At 40.7% G+C, this 25393-nt stretch overlaps 1 protein-coding gene across 1 annotated transcript in view; it reads left to right on the top strand.

Annotated features, from left to right (window-relative positions):
- ZFP2 (ZFP2 zinc finger protein) overlaps nt 1-25393 on the top strand; it is a 62824-nt gene that overhangs the window by 1818 nt on the left and 35613 nt on the right. The window contains 2 exon segments of the mRNA XM_024764579.1: nt 16393-16488; nt 24592-24681. The gene's annotated coding sequence lies outside the window, so the exon portion shown is untranslated.

Genomic DNA, 25393 nt, shown 5'->3' with positions numbered 1-25393 from the left:
CCTAGGACAAAGCTTGAAGTTAACTCTTATCATGTCCTTGAGCTACAAACATAGCCCACTTACCTGAGACTTCAGCCTTGGGTTAATTAGTAAAACTTCAAGCCAAGAAGAAAAAAAAAAAGAGGCAGAGACATTTTAAATCTCAAGTGAAAACTATGAGAGCTCTCTGTCTGGATATATGTGTATGTCTCAGTATGTGTTTTTGTCTTTGGTTAATTTGTAAATGAGCTCTATTTAATTGGCTTAAAAGAAAAGTAAACAATTCTAAATACAAGAAAAATTAGACTAAATAAATTTCAGGTTCATGTGACCTGGGAAATATTCAATATTAAATTAATACCTGGTATTAATGTTTAAGTTTGTTGATCTAATCAATATAGACATGTCTTTAGAGCCAGCAACATTAAGTATAATACTTTTATTGTGCCTAGGTTTAATATAAACTAAATAAGATCTTATTATATCTGTTACAAATTTGTCAACAATGAAAATAACTCGATGTGAAGAAACTTCCAAGACAAAAAAATGCAAATAAGATAAGAGCCTTGGGTGAACTTTTTAGGAATAATTATGCTTTAGGAACGTCTACTTAAGAATAATCTCTCTAGATATTCGACAACTTAAAACATTTAGAGTTGTGCTAAATTAAGTTAAAGGATGGAAGTTTATTAAATAACTAGTCCATTTCCAAATAAAATAAGATACTGAAACTGTAATTACTGAACACTGGCTTGCTTTTACAGAGAAACAAAAGGTTTAGAACTATTAAAAAATGTGTTTGGTGCCACACTGAGATGTTTTCTATAAGAAAGCACATTCTTCAAAAATTATTATTTGGATGTATATTTACCAACCTACAGAGTGCTGATATAAAGGATAGTTCATGGTTGCTTAAGGAAAGTAGGATGTATGTTTTTAGTAAAAAAGGTATGAGGGGGCTTCCCTGGTGGCACAGTGGTTAAGAATCCGCTACCAATGAAGGTGACACGGGTTCGAGCCCTGCTCCGGGAAGATCCCACATGCCGCGGAGCAACTAAGCCCGTGCGCCACAAGTACTGAGCCTGCGCTCTAGAGCCCGTGATCCACAACTACTGAAGCCCGTGAGCTACAACTACTGAAGCCAGCGAGCTACAACTACTGAAGCCCGCGCACCTAGAGCCCGTGTTCTGCAACAAGAGAAGCCACCGCAATGAGAAGCCTGCTTACTGCAACCCTCCAGTTCGCCACAACTAGAGAAAGCCCGAGTGCAGCAGCGAAGACCCAATGTAGCCAAAAATAAATAAATTTATTTTTAAAAAAGGTATGAGGAATGGAATTGCATTTTATTAAGGAAAAAGGAAGTAGGACTAACTTACAGGTGGCTGTTTCTGAATGGGAAAATAAAGTGATGGATACAGAAAGTGATAAAAAAAGTTTGTGGAAAGTGGACCCCAAGAAAAAAGTTTTGTGCATGGTACAAGTTTTCTTAAGGTGTTGAACTGCCTTGGATGACAGATTTTAATTCTTTACCTTTTAAGTGATCAGGTCTATATTTGCCTTTAAAATCTTTTACTGTTACTTTGGCTAAGTGAATAACTGTTGTTTCACAGTGACATATGATCTTATCTGACTGAGTGTTCTAAACCCTTTTTTTGATAAAACTTCCCAAACCAAACTGTAGTGGAGTTTCTTTGACCTCTAGCTAACTTTGGGATGCTTCAAAGGGCCACTGAAACATCCCAAAGAGAGATATTACACTAATTAGGTTCATTTGGTATTTTAAAAGTACATGGGAAGTATTGTCAAATGTGTAATAAATCTTCTTAGGTTATATTGTATGGTAATTGTTACTAATACAGATATTCTAGAAATTATATATGGAATTTCAAAAAATTCTGATATGTCGTGGTAAAATGTTATCAGTTATAATTCTAGTTATTATCGTGTCATATGTCACAACAGTAACCAAGTTACCTTGTTAATTACATTGTAATCAGATTTTAAACGTGCCTTAAATCTTTTGTCATTATAGACACTTACACGGTTTTACTCTGATGCCTTTGCAAAAATGCTTCCTCTTCAAGAAGATTTATAAAAAGGACTTTTGGATAAACACAAGTTTCTGACTTTCAGACCATAATGATAAACTGGATATAAAGAAGCTCTTCTCCTCAAGCTACTTATGATTTACAATAATTTGGTAATTTACATCTGTGTGTAAAATTAAAGCATTTATCTTTTCTCTCTATCTGCTCCCTCCAGAGATTGGAAACTCTTAGGTCCCCAGCAGCTTTATCAGATAAATTAGGAAAGCTATCTCACAGGTACAGAAACCTCAAGGTATTTTGGAGAACTTGAAAAGGGAGGAATTCACCTAGATCTGGTAAGCAAAATCTGTGACAAGCCCTTGGTGTGACTTTCTTTGTATGTAACAGCAGTAACAAAGTTTCTTTGTCAGTTGCATTGTAATCAGATTTAAATGTGCCTTCTTAAGTCTTTTGTCATTATAGACAGTTATAGTTTCACTCTAATGCCTTTGCAAAAATGTTTCTTCTTCAAGAAGATTTATAAAAAGGACTTTAGAATAAATACAAGTTTCTGACTTTCAGACCATAATGCTGAACTGGGTAAGAAACTGAAGATTTCTAATGAAAAAACTGATGGTTTCATAAAGGTGTTAACAAAAAGGATTAGTTACATAGGACTGAGTGAACTGGTGAATATGTTATAATTTTTATGACTTCTATCTGAAAAATTACCAGTTTAAATCTGTTTTTTCCAGGTATGTGGAAACCTTCCCCTCAAACTCATTGTGCCTTACAGAAATTTGGTAAATTATACTTTTGTAAGCAGAATTGAAGCATTTATCTTTTTCTCTCTATCTGCTCCCTCCAGAGATTGGAAACTCTTAGGTCCCCAGCAGCTTTATCAGATAAATTAGGAAAGCTATCTCACAGGTACAGAAACCTCAAGGTATTTTGGAGAACTTGAAAAGGGAGGAATTCACCTAGATCTGGTAAGCAAAATCTGTGACAAGCCCTTGGTGTGACTTTCCTGAGAGGTCTTTTAAAAGTCCAATCTGAGACCCCTTATAAAAATTACAGCAAGCAAAAAAGCCTATATGATCAATTACAGTTATATAAATCATCAGGCCAAGTTTGTTGAGACCAGACTGAAATTTGGTTGTCTCTCTCTGTTAAGAGAACAAAGTTTTCTTGGAGTGCTGCTTTTAATAACAGACTATGTAAATTTCTTTGCCTTCAAGTGATTTGTATGTGCTTTTAAAATCTCTCGTTATTTTGGTTAAGTAAATAAGTATTATTTCACAATGATCTATGAAGATTTTGACACACGTAGATAAAGTTCATTTGGCTTCTACACAAATTAACCCCTCATTGTCAGACTTTTGCTATCCTGATGTCTTTGTAGCATGGCAATGGTCTATTCCTAAGTCAGAAAGTTTAAAATGGGTAAACGATAGCTGTAAATTAAACAGTCAGTGCTATGGAAAATCCAAGATGGCCACTTGGCTTTTTCTGTCTCCCTGATAAATCTCATTTTATTTGATAGGATAAAGCCTTCCCTGGCTACAAGATTAATGCCCTCACAATGGAAAAAAAATTATGTTTCACTAAATATTAAATTCTAGTTTTGTTCATTAAGGTCTGTGTTTACCAAGACTCACTTCCCAGATAGTTCCTTGCTGTTATGTTATATTGCTAAAAGTTTAATTAGATTATTAAAGGAAACTCTTAAGTTTGTTTGTAAAGCTTATCTCAGTAGTCTATCTTTAGATGAAGATCGATGCCCTATGACTTACAACCAGGGGATTATACATACTGGAAAAGACACAATTTAAAGGACTATCTCCAACCTGGATGAAAGGACCCTTATCACAGAGAATGGCTGACCTCAATATGACCTTAAAACAACGCTCAAGGGCTTCCCTGGTGGCGCAGTGGTTGAGAGTCCGCCTGCCGATGCAGGGGACACGGGTTTGTGCCCCGGTCCGGGAAGATCCCACATGCCGTGGAACGGCTGGGCCCGTGAGCCATGGCGGCTGAGCCTGCCGGGTCCGGAGCCTGTGCTCCGCAACGGGAGAGGCCACAACAGTGAGAGGCTCACGTACCGCCAAAAAACAAACAAACAAAAAACGCTCAAATAGAGGAGAAACTACACTCACACCAGGATGAGAAGAAGACATCAAAAGTAGACAGCTTACCCATGATCCTGGACCTAACTTGTATGACCATTTATAATGTTTTCTTGTCTTCTTGGACCTTTGTATATGAATCAAATGTTTTTCTATCATGCGGACTCCCAACCACTGCACCACCAGGGAAGCCCCTATGCTAGTTTTAAAAGTCAATCCAATTGTTGATTTGTGGCCAATTACCTATGTCTAGTACTTCCGGGTTACCTGAGTGGATTTCTCTACTCCAAGGCTATAATTGGTTGACTCTTAGGAAATTTATCTTGAAAGGAAAATTATAGTCATGTTCAGGCCACTATTGATATTACTAGATGAGATCCCCTCACCTGATCAGTTAATAGTACCTGTTCTGATGCTGACCATAAGTATGAATTTTCCTCTGTTACTCAAAGTTCAATCAGAACAACAAGCAAAATTTCAGCCAAGGAATAAAACCTCCCACAATTATGGGATGGATTTATGTAATTAACACCAGGCTATGGTAACTTAAGTTTAAAGACTCCTCTATGCTAGGAACAAATAAATCATACTAAAGATAATCAGTCTAGTAACGCTACGAAACTGGACTGGATGCCTTATGGACAGTGCTAATATGTAGGTTCCCTGAAAGATAAGGATTGGTACAGAAGACACTAATAAGTTAGATGACGTGGGATATACTGGGCTGCACCTAATGGAAGTTCTTGGCTTAATTCTTACTTATGACTTTACTAATCCTGCTAGCTATGTTGTTTGTATTTTGCCTATTTCAAAAGAAAATTGTTGTTTCTTACGTTACCAAATGTGTGACTGATCCTCTGATAAAATGGTGATATATAGTTCCATATGAGATCAATGATTGCAGTAGTCTAACTCTAGATATGGGGAAAAGCAACAAGAGGGATTATTTTCCTGGACCATGAAAGACTAGGAAGACAGGTCCAGAGACTTTTGGATACAGTAAAGGCCTAGTCCAGTAATAGCACATGGAGTGCCCTATCAAATCTTTGCCAGACCTGGGAACAAGCATTCCTAGAACCATGGGACAAAAACTGGTCATGAAATGCACCAAACCATGGTTGAGCTTATGACCATAAAGGGGCCCTGCTGACTAAAAACTGACACTTGCCATCTACTTCTACAAGGCTTAAATCATGAGCTGCTGTAGCTGGTGACCTTCAACACCCCCTGTTCAAAATCAGTGCTGTTTTATTGACCAGCACTGATTCCTTCAAAGGAATTCAGGGTGGAGATCAGGAATGAGGCACTCTGTGCTCTGGGAAAAACAGAACAGTCCTTCAGATGGTTAGATATTTTCAGGAAAAGATTTTATGAGCCCCAAATCTTGCATCTTCTCATACCTAGGGAAGCATAAAAAATTGTTAATGGTGACAACTGCTTTGTTTTTTGTGTTAATACCACATCAAAGATTAAAACCTACTTGGATAAACCTAGCCAACTGGCTACCTGCTTACAGTTCTCAAAGTACCAAGTCTCGACTGGGATTCAGGCTTATTCTCCTAAAAAGAGATAAGATCTATTTTGTCTATAAATGTTCAGGTTGTCACTCCTCCAACTACTTCTGAGTCTGTTACACCGACATCAGTCACACTGGGTTAATAAAAAGGACATCAAAAATTGGGCTTCCCTGATGGCGCAGTGGACATGTGTTTGTGCCCCGGTCCGGGAAGATCCCACGTGCCGCGGAGCGGCTGGGCCCCATGGGGTCGCTGGGCCTGCGCGTCCGGAGCCTATGCTCCGCAATGGGAGAGGCCACAACAGTGAGAGGCCTGCGTACCACAAAAAAAAAAAATGTACATGATCATGCCAAATGGCTCCATTCCTTTGGACAGGGTAACCCAAGTGCTGACTTTATCTGGACTAGGATCAAAATTACTACCAAACGAAACATGGCTCTTACTCTTGCTTGGGCCCCTGGTTACAATAATTCTTTTACTAATCTTTGGCCTCTTTTTTTTTTTTGAACTACTTGTTAAATTCTGTCTCCTCCAGAGTACAACAGGTTCACATCAAGATGATGATGCAAAGATTCCAGCTATTTCTAAGAACAGATCCTGCCAAAATAACAGCAGAAGTCACCGTGGGGCCCCTTTATAAAACAGGGCAAGAGCTCCATGACCCCAACTAGGTGGGGTCTATGAGCCCCTTGCCAGCCTGATGAAGCTACAGAAGACAGACCGTAGTCCCTCATCCTCCCAATAAAGATTTCTTGGGGTTCATGTCTCAGGGGGGATTTGAAATGGAAGATAGATTGGCCTCTGGGCTGGACAGCTGGTGTTTGTCAAATGGAGCAAAACTGAAGTTTTGTCCTCAGTCAGACAAGAAGGGCGCCGTTTCCCTTCCTCCATTGATATGGAGGGAATGAACTAGCAGTGGGGAATTTGTTGCAGCAAAAATAGAAATGAGACTTTTCTGATAAACAAGGAAAACAAGCAACAGTGAACAGGCTGGGAAAACAGCATAAACAGGCCTGAAAGAGTTAAGCAATCTTGGTTATTCTTCAGCTGTTACTACTAATGAACACTTGTAACTAGACTTGTACTTCACAAAGCTAAACAAAGCTAATTACTCTGATTACTCTGATTCCATATGAATTGTTCCCTGCCTCTAGCATTTACCCTCGCTGCATTCTCTTGTAGCAAATCACCCCTCGTAACTGTTTACTCAGGCCATAACCCAGTGATAAACAGACCCAATTACCAGGTTGCCAGCAGTGACTGTTTTAAAATACTGCAAGAAGAAGAAGAATGCAAGACCTTCACCACTTTGATCCTTATCACTTATCCTGGACTGCGAGTTCCACCTATAAGACACCCTGTGATTCCCCAGGACAGGAGGGCACAGTTCTTGCGGCGCTAGCCTGCTGTGTCTTCCCTTCTGCTTGGCAGAAAAATAAAGCCATCTCTCTCTTCCTCCAAAATCTCTACCTCCGTGTTTCCGTTCGGCATCGGTGCAGAGGGAAGCCGATATTTCGGCAACATCAACACCTCGTCTCCGATGCATTGGCCTGTCTGCGGCGAGCAGAGCAAGCTTGGACTTGGTAACAAGTGCAGGTGTAAGATATGTCTATTACAGAAAGTTTTATTGAACAGCACTGATTTAGAATCTACATTTCTTTACCATTCACCTTTAGATCTATAATCCACATACTATTGAAACTGAGTCCTCCTAAAATCAAGTTCCGCTGACAAATTTATGATTAACCTCTCTCTCCAAAATGTTATTCTCTTTCTTGTTCAACACCTGTTCCCCTCAAGATTGAAGAGTATCAAAGAAAAGGTGGGGGGCGGGGGTTGAAACTGAGCAGGCCCCTGTGGGGCCCTCTTGGGCCCAAAACACTTTTTGTGTCCCCGTTTCTGGTTTGTAGGAAAAAGGTTTTCAGCCTCCTAGACCTTACCTGAGTTCCGAAGAGCATTATCAAATAGTTACTAATTAGGGCAGGGAAAGAATACAGAAAGAAACAGGAGTACAGCGTGGGGCAGGGTCCTGGTTCCTCCTCAAGGAATATACATAACAATGTCTCTGCGTTCTTCTACAGGAACTAGCCTCCCCACCACCAGGTGGAGGATGGTAACTTCAGGCTGAGCACAAGCACCTGGGCGCAGACTGGTAGGAACCAGGAGGCTGATGATTGAGATTCTTGGAACCCCACCCCGTTACCTCACCACCAACCAAATCAGGAAGGTTACACACCCTGCAGCCCTTCCCTCAACTTTTTCCTGTAAAAACTCTTCCTTGAAAACTATTGGGGAGTTTGGTCTTTTTGAGCATAAGTCACTTGTTCTCCTTGCTTGGCCCTTACAGTAAACCTTTCTCTGCTCCAAACTCTGATGTTTTGGTTTGGGCTCATTGTGTTTTGAGCACACTAACTAGGGTTCAACAACACTATTAAGTTTGTGAATAAGATAAGGAAAGGGTCAAGTTTTATTTTTTAGATATATATACACGAAAAGGCAAGTGAAAGAATATTCATAGCGGCATTCTTCTTAATATCCAACAACTGGAAACAACCCAGATGTTTGAAGGGATAAATAAAGTATGATGTATTCACATAACAGAGTAATGGGCTGCAATATACAACAATATGAGTCTATCTCCAAATATAATGTTGAATGAAAGAAGCCAGACACAAGAGAATATATACTGTATACTGTAGTTATTTAAAGTTTTTAAAACGCAAAAATAATCTACAGTGTTAGAAGTCAAGATAGTGGTCATGTTAGCTAGGCAGCAGTAGGGAAAGGATAGAGTTAAACCAAAGTGTGATTTGTTTTGCAGAAACTATCAGTTAAATGGCAGAAACACACCATGTTCCAAAAAGGTTACAGTGCATTCCAGTCAAGATACCACAGTGCTAACAACCCACCAAGAACCTGCTTGCTTGCAGTTTTTGGCAACCTAGCATAACCTTTGCCTCATTATAAGGATCATGCCTACCCTTTCATGAATATGTGTGATACCCGCAGGCTTAAAACGTCCCCTGTCCAGCTGTTCATGGAGCGTTATGTCCCTGTCTCCTTACTTGTCAAAACTAATAAATGCCTCTGTTTTAATGGAAAGTACTTGGTGTGCTCATTGGCTATGCACCCCAAGGAGGGACCAATAGTGTCTAGTAACAGTTACCTTTGGGTAGAAAGGATGAGGTAGTTGTTGGGAGGGCATGAGGGGAGTATTTGGAGTACTGAAAACATTCTATTTCCCTGGATGGCAGTTATATAGCTGGATGGTGGTTGTGTTATGGAACCAAACTTTGGTCTGCTAGCCTGCAGGCAGTAAACCAATCTACTCTACTGGGTTGTGGTGAAGGAAAGTGTGGCATCTACTGTAAGGCACCAGACAAGGAGTCTGGGACAGCTAGTGCTCAAAAAGCCCAAACTCTCAGATGGGTTTCAGCAAAACATTTTTAAAGGCAAGGTGAGGGAGGAGGAGTCCCAGGTCTGTGATCAGTTCATGCACCATTTTCTGATTGGTTGATGGTGAGGTAACAGGGTGGTATCACTGGGGTTAATGTTACCAATCCTCAGCCACCAGCAGGCCTGGCGGCAACATGCTCACGGTCATCAGGTAGTTAATTTCTTCCATTTGGAGGGGTTTTAGCATTTGCAAAACAACTCAGGAAATGTGCGTCAGATACTATTATATAGGTACTTCAGAGAGGAGCTGCAGCAGAGGATATAGGCGAGGGGTCTGTCCCAGGAAGGTCCCATAGGGTCCTGCTTGGTTACAGTTATATAGCAGTGTTAACTTGTGATGACCCATTAAGCAGTATGCTATTAAAGAATAGGGCTTCTTTTTTTAAGGTAAAATTATGACGGTCATATAGGTGTGAAATGAACAGATTTTAAGTTAACTAGTGAGGGAACAAACAAAAAGTTACAAATGGTGCAAAAGATGTGAAATGAATTTATAAACAGATACAGAACTGTTTTTTTGTGTGTGGGGGGGGGGTGCTGGAGGGAAATCAGTTGTCGCTCCACCAGACAATTTATTTGCCAATGTACAGAAAAGAATAATTTGTATTGTTTTCAGCTGTCTACTGATATTTAAACTTACAAACTTTTAAAATAGCTCAAAGATAATGAAATGTTCATACCTTATAGAATCAGATAACCTGGAAGGGCATGCTCTAGATACATAGTTTTCTCCTGCAGACACCAAATAATCCTTTTGGTCCATTTCACAGTCTTTTACATAACTTAAGAGTTGTCAGTCTGTATATTATACTTCCACGTTAAAAAAGTTTATTAAAAAATAAAATTAAATAAAGGAAAATAGAGAGTTCTGTAAACCATGCATCAGCTTTCTCAGGTGTTCCCCAGGGCTACTTTAAATTCCTGGGACTTCCGCACTGACCAGCTTTCTTTAAAGCTTCAACCTCTGGCCACATGGTTGGCCTCTGTCTTACTTCCCTCTTCCCAATTCCCTCTCCAGAGACTAACTATCCAGATGTCTACTTGGTGGGGCAGGGGAAATTGACTGTAATGTTGATTGGGAAAGGAGATCTAAAGATTTGCCTCAAAGAGTTTTCTCCTTGCCCTCTTTATCTTTTTTTTTGTTTTAGCCTCCACCTTCAGTCCCACTTCCAGAAGTATCTGGTATTACCACTCCTGTTTGAGGTTTCTGAGATATAAAGTCAAACTGGCTTTCAGCTTTTTTTATAGCTGTCTGGGGATTTGGCATTTTTCAGGTTTGCCAAGAAAATAACATCCGTCTACTTTTCAGGTCCAAAATGTTGCTGGTGTGTCCTTGCCTGATTTTTCCTGAACTTGTGAGTTAACTTTTCAAATAATACCTTAATTTTGGCTTTACTAGGTTTTGGAAGGGAACAAAATTTGATGTATTGTTAGAGCAAAAAGTATTATCCTACCTGTTAAAAAAAATTGTTCATGATATTTGTTAAAGAACAGTAAGGCAGAGTTTATTCAAGGGGGGCCATTGTGATTGGGTATAGGGACCACTGCAATGGAATCTTGCAGTTGGGAAGAGGGACTGGGATCAATTCCAAATACAGCATAAGCAAGTAGGAATTTATAGCCAATGAGCCAGGTGGGGGTGGTCAGAGAATAGATAATTACTACGAGGAAACATCAGGGGTGAGGGGGGACCAAACTAACAGAATACTTGCTGAAAACAGACATCACCTGAGGCATGGTGGAGGAGGAATTACCAGATATCAAGAGTGATAAGATATGGAGGATGGGGTATTCTGGCTAAACTGATTTAGTAATATTCTTGCTAAAATTTGACAATGCAGAAACAAAAATGAGAACCCAACTCTTGAGGCCTAGTTGAAAAAGAGCTCAGAGGAGCCTGATTAGAGTGTGACCAGCCTAATCTCTAAATATTCCGTTTACCTAAATTTTTAAAAACTTTTCTGGTACTTTTAAAAATGTCTAATTGTATTGTTGTCAAAGAATGTGGTACTTATGATACCAGTTCTTTGAAATGTGTTGAGACTACTTTTATAACCTAGCATAAGGTCATTTTTTATAACCATAGGATTAAAACTTATTTTCGTTAATTTGGGGATGCAATATTCTATGTGTTTGTTCATTAAGTAAAACTTGTTAATTTTGCTCTTCAGATATTCTATATCTTTAGTGATTTTTTTGGTGAGATTTTGTGTCAATTTCTGAGAAAAATAGTTTAAAAATAACTCAGTAGATTTGTCAGTTCTCTTCTGTTCTCTTCTATCGATTTTTGCTTTATATATTTTGAAACTTTTAAACATAAAAGTTTATGAATATTTTCTCTTCTTGGTGAATTAACTTTTATTGTTATGTAATTACCTTTTCCACCTCTAGCAATATTTTTTGCTTTAATGTGTGTGTGTGTGTGTGTGTGTGTGTGTGTGTGTGTGTGTGTTAGTAGCTACATTAACTTTCTGGGGTTAATATTTGCCAGGTTTATCTTTTGCCAGTTTTTCGCTTTCAAGGTTTGTGTATCCTTATGTTTTAGCATATAGCTTAGATTTATAAAAATGTAGTCTGCCAGTATTTTTCTTTCAATTGGAAAGTTCGGTTCATGTGCATGTATAGTGATTACTAATAGACTTGGCATTACTGCTATCATCTTCTTGCGTATTTTTTATTTACCTGAGTTTTATGTTTGCGGGTTGTTGCGTTGTGGGGGGGGGGGGGTTGGTTTCTTTTGGTCCTTCTCCCTCTCCCTATTCTACATTCTCTGCCTACTTGTTGGGAAATTGCACACTCTTATGTTGTGAATTTTATCAAGGGCCATTTCTCCCCAAACCATGATGAATATGTTCATGCAGTTTCTGATGTACGAATGACCTTGTAGTCCTGGAACAACTGTCTGATTCAAGGTATTTGAATCGAAAAATACAGTGGTAGATTTTTACTTTGTTTGTTTGTTGCTATCTGGGTTACGTTCACTTGATTAAATGAACTGTGAAGATTTTCATGTTTTTCAATATTTTGAAATAGTTCAAACATCTCTCAAAAAGAGTTGGACACTAGTTTAACAGAGTAAAGACATATTTTATTCAGTACTATTGCAATAGGGGCTTCAGTAAAACTGAACTCAACTCCCAGTAGAGCAAAGACAGCTGGGGATTTACAGCTCCAACAAGCAGGGTAAAGGGGGTCAGTGGATGGAAAATTACTAAAAAGGAGACAGCAAATTTGGGGGGATGCTTGCCAAACGCTGGCCAAGGACTTAGACATCAAGAGTAGGGGATGAGGAATTTGATCAGATATTAATAATGTGGGATTCTACCTAAACTGACTTAGCAGTATTCTTGCTAAAACTGGGCTCCACAAGCCAAGGACAGGGCTCAAGGAGGAGACCTAGTAGAAAAGACGTCTCATAGGAACCTTCCTAAAGTTTAGTCAAAGGTGGAGTCTTTGTCACATCAACAGAAAGAGGCAGATGAAGCTACCGGTTATTTTTAGAAAAACAAATATTACAATCCAAGCTACCATATAGATCTGCCCCAAATGTCATGTACTTCTCCAAATTCCAGCGGCAGACCCAGCTGTAACTGACAGCTCTGGCCACACATTTGATTAGAGATTTTGTCTGCATTCCTCTTTTTAAAAAAATTAATTTATTTTTGGCTTCATTGGGCCTTCTTTGCTGCGCGCGGACTTTCTCTAGTTTGTGGTGATCAGGGGGCTACTCTTTGTTGTGGTGCTCAGGCTTCTCATTGCAGTGGCTTCTCTTGCTGCAGAGCACAGGCTCTAGACGCATGGGCTTCAGTAGTTGCAGCACGCAGGCTCAGTAGTTATGGCACACGGGCTTAGTTGCTCTGCCGCATGTGAGATCTTCCCGGACCAGGGCTCGAACCTGTGTGCCCTCCATTGGCAGGTGGATTCTTAACCACTGCGCCACCAGCGAAGCCCTTGTCTGCACTCTATACAGTGATAATTCTGAAGCAAATACGGCAGCACCTGACACTGAGCTAGGAAAGGAGGTACAGTAGCCACCATTCATGGAGTGCTCACTCTGCATCTGGTATGTTAACTACCACATCTACTCAGTCTTCTGACAACTTTGCAAGGGACTCCTCTAGGCTCCCTTTATTTCAGAGGAGGAAAGTGAGGCTTAGCCAAGGCTGTCTGCCCCTTCTTCCTTACCCATGGGTTAGGAACCCACAGGTTCTAATGAGAGGCTTCTTTAGGGTTACCTAAAGAAGGTTACCGCGCAGTCAACTCCTGGCTTGGCAAGCCACAACCCCACCAAAAGGAGGTAGCCATTCGGGAAGCCACCACCTTCCGTCCCGCTGGACCCGCCCCTCCCCCCACCATCAGAGGCCCGCGCCTGCGCACTCCTGACGCCCGCGCCGCGCCCCCGCAGCTTTGTGGGAAATGTAGTCCGGCTCCCCGGGGTGGAGATGCTGGGAGGGGCGGCATTGGTCCGCTGGTTGCTCTGGCTCCTGCTGGGAGAGGGTGAGTGCGGGGCCACGGCGGGAGGCACCGGGTCTGGAGGGCGTCGGAGGGCCTGGCGGGAGGAGTCCAGTACAGCCGGGCAGGCCCCTTAGGGGCGGGGCGGGGCGGGCTGCAGATGGGCCGCGACCTCTCGGACCCTGCGCAGCGCCGGGCTTCTAGCTCCAGATGTTCCTCCTCTCGCCCCGGGGGCCCAGCCGAGTTGGGAACACCGAGAGCTGAGGCGCCGGACGCGGTCGTTCCACCACCTGTCCCCCGAGTGGCGAGGGCAGGGGACCCGACGCGGCGGCCCCGGGTCCCAGGGGCAAGTGAGGGACCGAAGGCTCTGGAAGTCTCTCGGACCCTGGGTTCCTCCCCGTCGCGGGCTGTCCCCCGGACCCACCTCGAAAGTCTCGGGGGATGCTGGACCAGGGTGCGGGTCTCCGGGCTCCAGCACCTGCCCTTTGTGTAAACCGCATCTCGGGGACCGCCCTCAGTGATTTACGATTCCTAAGGGTGATGGCGTGGGCTCCCCTTAACTCATCTCTCTGTAAGCATGGGGAGGCCAACCCTGTGCAGATTTCTGCTTCAGGGAATCCTTTTCTTTCTTTTCTTCCTTTATTTATTTATTTATTTAAAGCAGTTTTTCTCTTACCAAAAAAAAAGTTCACTGTAGGACAACTAGAAGATTCAGAGGAGCAAAAAGGAAAAAATCATTTGAAAACTGTCAGAATCTGCATGTCGGCATGCATATACGTATAAACACAGAAACACTTTGTTTTTAAGCAAATATATGGATATTAGTATTCTTTTCTCCATTTACTTCAAAAATGAGTGCACAAGTCTTAAGCTCCGTGATTTTTTAATAAATATTTTAATCTGTGTAGTACCACTTAAGATGCAGAATAAACTTTTGTAAGTTTTGAAACTATCTACTTATACCAATTTTTAAGAACAGCTAAGTCTGCTTGTTAATGAACATGAGGAAAAGTATGTCTGTGCCGTATTTAATCCTTTCTTTAGGCCTTTGTGTTCTTTCTCAGGGCTGTTGTGGGGTTTTTTGTTTGTTTAGTATTATAAACAATATAGGCCATCTGGCTACATATATCTTTGCATTCTTGTCTCATTCTATAAATCTCTTCAAGTGAAATTTCTAGATCATACTGTAAGGCTTTTGATACCTCCTGTCCTTTCTCTCTAGAAAAGTAGTAGTTTATAAACATTGCAAGGTAAGGGTGCCTGATTGACTCACAGCAAGTCTGAGTGTTACTATTCTCTAACTTTCTGAGAGGTGCAAACAATAGGGTTGTTTAGATTTGCTTATTGAAAACTAGTGAATATTTTTATGCAGTTTGCATTGTGTTTTTAAATTGTGTCTGATACACAAGTATATTTCCAACTTCTATGCAGAAATGTTACATTTTCATATGTTCAGATGTGCAAACCTTCCCTTCATGTTTGGGTCTTTGACATCATTGTTAGGGGTCTTCTATTCCATATGTCACAAAATGTTCATCTTCATTTTCTTGTAGTACTTTAGTTTCACTTTATATGTAAATTTTTATTCTTTTCCAAATGGTAAGTCCTTGTTCCAAGTTACTGAATCATTCATCCTTTCTTCATTGATGTGAAATGCAACTTTTTTCATATCCTGAATTCTTATACATAAATTTTCTTTCTGAACTGATTGTGTTGGTAGGATTTTAATTTGTTCTATTCACCCTTTTCCCTGGTAGACTATAACATCTGCGAGGGTAGAGAGTTTATCTATTTTGTTTACAGCTGTATTCATCCCTTGCCCTAAGAATGGTGCCTGGTACACAGTAGGTGGTCAATAATATATCTGGTGAATGAGTGACACTATACAGTAACACTATGTTCTAATTATCATAGCTTTATAATATCTGGAGGGCAAGTTCTCACATCCATTGTTATACAACACAATTAACTTTTTAAAAAAATCATTTTTTCCATAATTAACTTTACAAGATTATTATTTAGCTGTAACTTGGTTGGGAATATGTTAAGTTTATAAATTAATTTCAAAGAAGTGACAACTTAGGATACTGTGACATCCTATCCAGGAGTATGGTATGTCTCTCTCTGTTCAGCTTACTTTATATATCTAAATAAGCTTAATAAATAAAAAGTATAGTTTTCTCTACATTAATACTATACACTTCTTATTTGGCTTATCTGTAGGTATTATATTGTCGATGAGAAAAGATATTCACAACCTAAAAGTTGAGAGTTATGTTTTATTCGGCAGGAATTTTTAGGACTTCAAGCCCAGGAGGCAGCATCTCAAGTAACCCTGAGAGAACTGCTCCAAGGAGGCGAGGGGTGGGTGGGGGCTGGGGCGGGGGCAGGATATTTTTGGGGCAGGATATATAGGAGTTTTGCAACAAAGGGCAGGTAGTCTGAATGTCAGAAGATTATGGTTAATTAAAGAAAACCAGATATCTCAAGTTGAGGAATTTAGCACTTTTCTATGTATGGGAAGATGTAAGAGTCTGGGTTCACTGAAATCATTCCTTTGATATGTACCTCAGCTATGTGGGGCCAGTATCCTGTGTTTTCACATCCTGAGTTTCCTCAGGGCTCACTGTGGGGAGTGGCTGCAGTCTGATGGCTGCTAGACGACAGGTATTCTCTTCCTTTCTAAGTTCCCTCAGGGCTCACCAGCTCACTGGTGGTGGCTGCAATCGCTGATGACTGTGACATCCTTTGTTTACTGATAAAGGCAGTATTCCATTTCTCAATATTTTTTGTTGTTGCTGGAGTCTTGTTTCTCACATCTTTTCCTTCCCTCAGCTCTGCCTCCTCTGATCCTGCCCACCGCCTGGGAAGGACACCACAGGAAGGAAGGAGAAGGCAATGGCTGCTGGGCCTCTACTATTGGGAGTTCAGGTGAGCTCATTTTTCTCTCTTAAACCTCTCCCTTACTCCTTGTTCCTGTACTGTAGGTGGGCCTCACCACAGAAAACAGGGCCATGGAGATCTCTGAATGTTGGATGTTTTCCACAAAACTCCCCCTCGGCATCCCTCAGCTAGGTTCTCAGCTTCCAGTTCCTTATTCAGCAGGATGCCTTGGCCTGCTGAGCTGTTGGTATTGTCCAAGTGTCAGAAAAGGAACAAAAATCATGTGAGAGATGGTCCTGGTGCTTATAGGGCTATGGACTTTCAGGGAACATAAAAGAGGTCACATCTCTACAAGGAACAGTCATGATGATTGCACATGTATATGATAATAAGAACAAGTATGGTTAAGTACCCACATTGTCAGTGTTCCAAGACCTGGAAAGAGAGAAGATCAGTGTGGTGGCCAGAAGTAGGGTTGGGTAAGGATACCTGGAGAGGATTTGCTGTAATGGAGTCAGAGTGTCCCAAGTTTAAATTCCGACTACCACTTAATAGCTGCACTGTCTTGGGCGAGTGACTTGACTTCCCTTGAAGTATCTGTTCCTCATGTGATGATAGAAATAACAGCATTAACTGAGTGTTTGCCACATACTTGACATTGATAAGAATTTCACCGGACTTATTTCATTTGAACTTTCAACAAACTTATGAAGTAGGTATTATTAAATGAAATAAGTAATGTAAGTAAAAAGAGCCCAGCTTTGGTTCCTGGAATGTTGAAGGTACTAGCTCAGTGGTAGGCATTCTTAGCGTGATTCCAGCCACTAACTTGGTGTTTTAGAGTTTGTCGACTGAAAAAAAAAAGCACAACATGAGGGTTGTGAGTTAAGTTTTATTTGGGGCAAATTGAGGACTATAGCCTGGGAGACAGCATTTCAGATAGCTCTGAGAAACTGCTCCAAAGAAGCAGGGGGGAAGGTCAGTATATATGTGATTTTGGTGAGGTGGGGGAGGTGCATGCAATCAAGCACATATTTTTTTTTTGTAGAAGGTTTCTGCTAGTCTCGTGAAGGTTACTGCTAGTCACGAGGAGCAGACGTCACCATGAAGGATTTTAGTGCTTTTCTAGATGTGAGGAGATATAAGAATTGGGCTCATAAAATTGTCTTTTGAAAATATCTATCTGAAGACCTGTACTAACAGTTTTTCCCAGAGCAGAGTGCTGATCTCCACCCTGAACTCCTTTCAGGGGATGTTGAAAGTCAGCAGCTGTAGTGGCTCGTAATTTGATCCTTGTAGGGGTAGATGGCAAGTGCCAATTTGTAGGTGACAAGTTTTAGAGGTGGAGTGAAGGTAGAAGGGACTGGAAGGGAGAGGGAATCAGATACAGTTTGGGGTCAAGTACCAGGGAGGAGGAGTTTGTGTGTTTGGTGGGGTGGAAGGCATGGGAGTAGAGGAGGAGTCAGAGGAATTTAAATAAGGGAGTTGCCATGATAAGAGCTTTTCTAAGAAGTGTTAGACCTCCCTGGTGGCACAGTGGTTGAGAATCTGCCTGCCAGTGCAGGGGACACGGGTTCAATGCCTTGTCCAGGAAGATCCCACATGCTGCGGAGCAACTAAGCCTGTGCACCACAACTACTGAGCCTACCCTCTAGAGCCCGTGAGCGACAACTACCGAACCCGAGCACCACAACTTCTGAGCCTGCCTGCTGCAACTACTGAAGCCCACGTGCCTAGAGCCCGTGCTCTGCAACAAGAGAAGCCACTGTGATGAGAAACCCGCACTCCACTCACCGCAACTAGAGAAAGCCCGCATGCTGCAGCAAAGACCCCGCATAACCAAAAAAAAAAAGAAGAAGAAGCAGTGTCATCAGCTAGAGGAAATCATAGAGGAAAATAAGTGAGTAAGGAGCCTAGGCTTTTTTTGCCCTGTGAGATTGCTTGAAAATGGAACCTGCTAGTTTTTGCTAGAACCTGGAGTTGTTCCTTCTCTGGAAAAGGAAATAAGACATCGGGGCACTTTACCCAGGAAACCTTAAGTTCTTGGGTTGTTTTTGTTTTTAGGATTAGGTTTACTTAACTTTGTCTGCCATCCCAAAGGACTTGTGGTTTTTTTTAATTCATAAGATCATATGTTAGGATTCTCTTAAATATGTCACTTGGTTATTTACAAGAGGAACCAGTTTAAAGCCTTCATGAAGACAAGCACTAACTGTTGTGATTTTTTTTAAATTAATTAATTAATTTATTTTTGGCTGCATTGGGTCTTCGTTGCTGTGTGCGGGCTTTTCTCTAGTTTTGAGAGGGGGCTACTCTTCGTGTGGTGTGTGGGCTTCTCATTACAGTGGCTTCTCTTGTTGAGGAGCACAGGCTTTAGGCACACAGGCTCAGTAGTTGTGGCACACGGGCTTAGTTGCTCCGTGACATGTGTAATCTTCCCAGACCAGGGCTTGAACCTGTGTCGCCTGCATTGGCAGGTGGATTCTTAACCACTGTACCACCAGGGAAGTCCAACTGTTGTGATTTCTATTTGTACTACTTTCTCTTCTCAGTGTTATCAAGCTCAGTTTTAAAAGGCAACATAACTCACAAAAATAGGTATCAGAGAGAGGGAGTTTCTGGAAGAGGGGAAGCTTTAAGAGGGGAGCACTCAGAAGATTTTGGTTGATGTAGGTTGTGGTATGGTTGTCAATAGCCTTGATTTTATTTTATTTAGTTAAAATAGCACTAACTAAATTTTTAAATCAGCTTTATTTTTCAGGTATAATTTACATAAAATAACCCACTTAAAGCATATAATTCATTGAGTTTTGACAAATTTATGCACCAACATCATCACCACCCCAGTCAAGTTATAGAACATTTTTATCACCCCAGAAAGTATCCATACCCTTCCTGTCCACGATCCCCATCCCAGGCAACCACTGGTTTGATTTCTGAATACTTCAGTATGTGTTTCCTAAAAATAAGGACCCTGGTTTTTTTTTTGTAAAAAAAGGTACAGGGCTTCCCTGGTGGCGCAGTGGTTGGGGGTCCGCCTGCCGATGCAGGGGACGCGGGATCGTGCCCCTGTGGATATTAGTCCTTTCCCATAAATTGTCATTCTTGTTCTCTGTCATTTTTCTTCTAAAATTTTTTATAATCTTCTACAAATAAGTTTTGAAGTCCTATGCAGTTAACTTTCCTTTTCCCTTGTTTGGCTTTGGGATCGTTGCTGTGAAAGGCTTTCTGTACCCTAAGGTTATAGAAATACTTTTCTACATTTTTTATTAGTTTTATCATTTTAAATTTAGATTCTTGAGCTATCTGGAATTTATTATATATATGTGAGGTTGTATTCTAGCTTCATTTAACATGGTGTGATGAGGCATTTCATCATCCATCCTTTCATTTAACAGATTTTTAGCACCTCCCTACCATGTGCTAAGCAGCGTTCTGGGTGCTAGGAAGGTAGCAGTGAATGAAACAGGTAACACCCCTTCCTCCTGGATCTTCTCTTCTAGAAAGAGGAGGCAGCAGTGAAGAAGAAATACTGCTGAGGACGAGGTTACGTGCTGTGATGGCCACGCAGCAGGGTGGCCTGGCTGAGTGTGACGGGGCACCTTTGAGGAGATGGCATTCAAACTGTTGTAAATCTGTTGAAATAATCTATTGAATAATCTGCTTATTCTCCATTTATTTGAAATGCTACCTTTAAAATATACTAAATTTATATATGTATATAAGATGTGCACATATAACATATTCACACACATACATACATGCATGAGTTTATTTTTCTGGATTCTGTTCTATTGCTCTATTTCTACTATAGTAACACACTATTTCTTTTAGAATTTATTTTGTTATTTTATAAAGAAAATCCACCCCCCCCTTGTTTTTCTTTTCAAAATTTTGGTTACTGTACTGTTCTTATACATTTATCCTTAGGGTCAAATTTTGTTAACTATAATCAAGTTCTAACAGAAACAGTTAAAAAGAAAAAATATGCAATTTGGATTTGGATTCATTAAATCTGTATCAATTTGAGGAAGATTACCATATTTACAATGTTTATTCTTCCTACTGAGTAAAAAAATTACCCTTCATTTTATTTGGATCTTGCATTATGGGTTTTGTTAACTTTGATCGTGAGGCTCTTGCTTATTCCTAGTAAGTATATTCTGAGGTGTTTCATTTTTGTTGCACTGTGATTGGGATTTATCCATGATTGTGACTTTGTTATAAAAAAAAGAAGAAATTGGGTTGCTAAGAATTATATTTGAAGACGCTTTGCTGTTGTGGTGCCTAAAACTTCATCACTATTTTATCTTCTTTACAAAGTATACTTTCATTATTAAAATATCCCTATTTATTCCATTTGATAATTCATCTTTTTAAAGAATAACAATATCAAAAAAGCCTGTGATTTAGGTTTAAGAAAACCTCTGCATAAAGGAGATAAACCCATGAAGCTGCTTATTTCAAACACCCTGAGTTACCCCGTGCTTAATGTAGTGCTGGGGAGAAAAAACGGATAATAAGTGGAAAGGAGAAAGGGAGAAAACATTTTAAGGGATTAACAACAAATACATTTTATGAACGATACAGTTAAGTTTCACTTCAGCCTTTTAAAATGCCTTTCTGTACTAATCTACCCAGGGCTCCATAGTACGTTACATAGTAGGGACAAGCTCTGCAGCACGAGGGCTGGAGGTTGGGGGTGGGTAGGTTCTGCACTTAAGGGAATCTAGGGAATAGAAGAATCTAGGGAAGTGGGGAAGACCAGCATATAGCCCATAGGAGTCTGAGTTTGGGCTTTTAATTTTGCCCAATATGTTCAGCTAAAAAGACGATTGCCTTGTAATTAATTTATTGAAAGTAGAGTAATTTTTGGAAAGAGTGTCATATTTCTGATCTGTTGTTTTTCAGAAAGAAGGGGCTTATGTTTTGTTTCCACATATATTCTACCTTATCTGATATTGATATGGTCTCCTCCATGCCTTTTTATTTGTTTGCTTTTGTCTGCTATATCTTGTCTCTATCACCACCCCTTTTTAACAATTTTTTGGTTTGTGTTTTAGGTGTATCTCTTGTATGTGCCATATAATTGTGTTTTAAACCAATTTTACAGTTTTGTCTATTAATAGACAAAGTCAGCCCATTTACATTTGTTGTTATGCATGTATCAAGTCTTTTTCTGGTTATTTAATGATTTGTCCTTATTATGCTTTCTTGTTTCCTTTCTTCTCCTTGCTTTAAATTTTTGAACTGATGATTTTTCTTGTTTCCTTTTCTTCCTTTCATAAGATGAAAATTCTGCCATGTATTTATATCCTGCTAGTAGCTACTTTTACTTTTCTTGACACTATTTGTCAGTGATTTTTAACATATTTTTGTTATTTTGATATATTGATTTAAAAGTATTAGGAGAAAATAATGAGGTAGAAAGATATATGATAAATTCTGTGCCTCAGGGTTGACACTTTTTCTGGAGTTCATAGCCAGTAGGATGTAAAATACACAACTTGCTTGGAAATTGATTTCATTCCATCTCTGGTCTCTCCAGTCCTTTTCTTTCCACTAACTTTCTCCCCTTTGCCTATTCACATATTACAGTGCTCTCTGTCCTTAAAGGAAAACCTTTTCCATTGCTTTATTTACATGACTTATTCCTTACTTCTTTTCATACAGTGTTCTCTCTCATCTTCACAAAAAGTTTGAAGTAATTTCATCTGGCTGCTTCTGATTCCTGATCCTATCTTCCTTATCTTCTCCACTGTAAGCTGACTTCTTCCTTCATGACTCTTCTGAAGTGAGCTAATTTTTGAATCAGCAGATTCTTTTCAATCATCATTCTGTTTGACCCACGCAGCTTCTGATAGTGTTGACTAGTCCCTCCTCTTTGAAACCCTCTTTCTCCTGAGCTTCAATCCTGAGTCTCCTTCCATCTCCCTTTCTGTCTTTCTCTCGCTCTTCCTCTTGCTGAGGATTGCTAGGGTCTTTTCTTGGCCTTCTCCTCACAACATGAGGAGTTGGATGGCCTTGGGTTCAAGCTGTATGATCGTGGAGAGGTTATTTAACCATTTTGTTCCTCAGATTCCTCATCTGTAAAGTGATGACTTTAATTCTGTCACTTTAGCGGGTTGTCCTTTGGATTAAATGAGCTGAGGCATACGAACCTCCTGTTAGTACAGAACTGAGTACAATGTGAGTTATCATTTATGGTAACTGCCACTCAGTTAGTGTTCCCTCCTTGTATTAGTTAGGGTTCTCCAGAGAAACAGAACCAATAGGATCTATGTAGATATACAGAAAGAGATTATGAGGAATTGGCTCACACAATTATGCAGGACGAAGAGTCCCCATGATCTGCCATCTACACTCGTAGGGCCCAGGAAAGCCAGTGCTGCAGTCCCACTCCAAACACGGAGGCCTGAGATCCAGGGACCGATGGTGTTAAGTCCTGGTCTGAGTCTGAAGGCTCAAGAGGTAGGAGCATTTATGTCTAAGGGCAGGAGAAAATGGCTATCTCAACTCAAGCAGAGAGAGCAAATTCACCTTTCCTCAGCCTTTTTTTCTATTTGGGCCCTCAGCAGATTGGATGATGCCCTCCCACCTCTTTGCTCAGTCTACTGATTCAAATGGGAGAACTCTCACAGAAATACCCAGAAATAATGCTTTACCAACTCTCTGGGCATACCTTAGCCCAGTCAAGTTGACACATGAAATTAACCGTCATACGCATCAAACAGATAGTGAATGCTTACAGAGTTTTATTTCCTAGTCTAAGGGCTAGAAAACAAAGCTCAAATGGGCTTATAAATTTGAAATGCCATTTTCAAGTCCAGCTGGGTGTTTTGTTGGTTGTCTCATAGACCAACCACAGTCTAGATTTATTCTGTTTGCACATGCTTTCCCCGCATTAACTGGAATTCCCACCCAGTGATTGTAAAGCCTAAAATTCCATGTGCTGCTTCTACAACTCTGAGCCTTAGGGAGCTCCAAAGACCTCGTTGTGAGTTCCCCTGCTCTCCCTGGATAGGCCCCCACCCACTGGGAAAGGCTCCACACCCAACTAGCTCCCCTGTCAGCCTGGCCAGGTACACCCCTCCTAATCCTCAACCTAATGGTTTTCACCTCCCTAGCAGCCCACGAAAGTGTTCAAACAAGCCAGTCACATCTTCCCGTGGGAACCAAGGGTCACCTCAGCCTCCTGTCAGTACCAAGTCTGCCTCCCACAGCCCCTGCGGTTCACCGTGCCTGAGTACAGGCCCCGAGTGGTCTTGCATGGCGTGGGGTTGTGAGGCCAACTTGTGACTAATGAACTCCTGTCAGGCTCATCTGTCCAGTGCTGGGTGTCATATATTCGGTCACCGTGTGCTATTTAGGGTGGGGAATCCCTCCTTCATCAATGGGGTGAATAGGATACAATCAGAACACCACCTACTCTTCTCCAGTGCTAATCTAGAGCAGCCTTCACTATCCTTCCCTATGACTCCTTATACCTCCTCTTCCTGTCCTTAAATGTCAGAGCACTTCGTGTATTTGTCTCTGATTATTTCACGATAATGTCGGTTTTTGTTGCAGATGTTTAGTTTCTTTTGGAGGGTAATATTTTTCTCTCACAGATCTCTTCTGTCCTTCTAATGCTGCTTGTTTTTTTGTTTTTTGTTTTTTAATTTCCATAAAGGGTGATATTGGCATAATCCTTTGTTCAGTAGAAATTTATAGTTTCAGGAATCAGTGACATTCAAGGATGTGTCTGTAGAACTTACCTGGGAGGAGTGGGTCCAATCTAAATTCTGCTCAGAGGAACTTGTATGGGAAAGTGATACAGTAACCTGGTTTCGCTGGGTAAGGACTTCTCCTTGTAACTCAAGACCTACCTATTGCCATCTTCCCCACTATTGACATCTTGTACAGCCTCTGAAATTTGTGAATTTGGACTTGAAATCCTGATAGTACAGGACATTGTTTTAGGGTAGTTCCTTAGTGTCCTGTCTTTCAAGGTGAAAGGCCTTCTCTATAGAGAATGGAAAACTGGGAAATCTCAGAAGCCACACCTTCCTTTGTTACAGAAGCCCTGAAGATGAAGGGATAAGACATATGCTGGGAGTGGTTTTTATACTCAGTTCAGAAGTCAAATTTAGTGTTTTTCCTCCCGAGCAGGGCATCAGCTTTCCAAACCAAATGTGATATCTCAGCTGGATTGAGAACTGAGCCTGATGACAAAAGAACATCCAGGGTGCATCTCCCCAGGTAAGCATCTGGCTGCAAGAACGTGTTCCATGAGTGTCACCTTGGGGAGAAACCACTACAGAGGTCCCTGGGTCTCTTGAGACCTGTACCATTTGCTGTGTGTTTCTCAAATGCCTCTGCATTGTTGATGTCACTCATCCTGCCGAGGTCTTGCGTATGTCCTTACCTCAGTGGGAGGTAATATCTTATGAGGATTAAATGAGTTACTACATTTGTGACTCTTTTAAATTGCCTGGAACATACTGAACATTCAGTAAATATCAGCAGCTATTATTTCCTCTTGTGTCATCTTTTACTTTTTTTTTTTTTTTTTTTTTTTTTGGCCATGCTGCGCAGCTTATGGCATCTTAGTTTCCTGACCAGGTATCCAACCCGGGCCCTTGGCAGTGAGAGCATGGAGTCCTAACCACTGGACCACCAGGGATTTCCCTCATCTGTACTTTCAATCCCTGTCTTTCTATCCCGCTCTACTTTATTCTCTTTATTTTCTTTCGTGAATCTTCTCGGCCATTACCTATATCCATAGCTTCCTTTCCATTATTCATTTAAACATTTGTCAGCTTTTTAAAAGGAGATTAACATTTCTCTTCCTGTGAATTATATAGGTGTTTTATACAGTCTTCATTTAAAAACAAATGACGAGTGAGTTTAGCCCTGTTCTTTTTACTAGTAACCTTACATTTTATGTATTTCCTTTCTCATTCCTAAATTT

Source organism: Neophocaena asiaeorientalis, unplaced genomic scaffold (genome assembly GCF_003031525.2).
Source record: "Neophocaena asiaeorientalis asiaeorientalis breed wild unplaced genomic scaffold, Neophocaena_asiaeorientalis_V1.1 scaffold241, whole genome shotgun sequence".
Taxonomy (NCBI): Eukaryota; Metazoa; Chordata; class Mammalia; order Artiodactyla; family Phocoenidae; genus Neophocaena; species Neophocaena asiaeorientalis.
The sequence above is the reverse complement of the archived record's forward strand: the minus strand, read 5'-3'. Positions and strand labels throughout refer to the sequence as shown.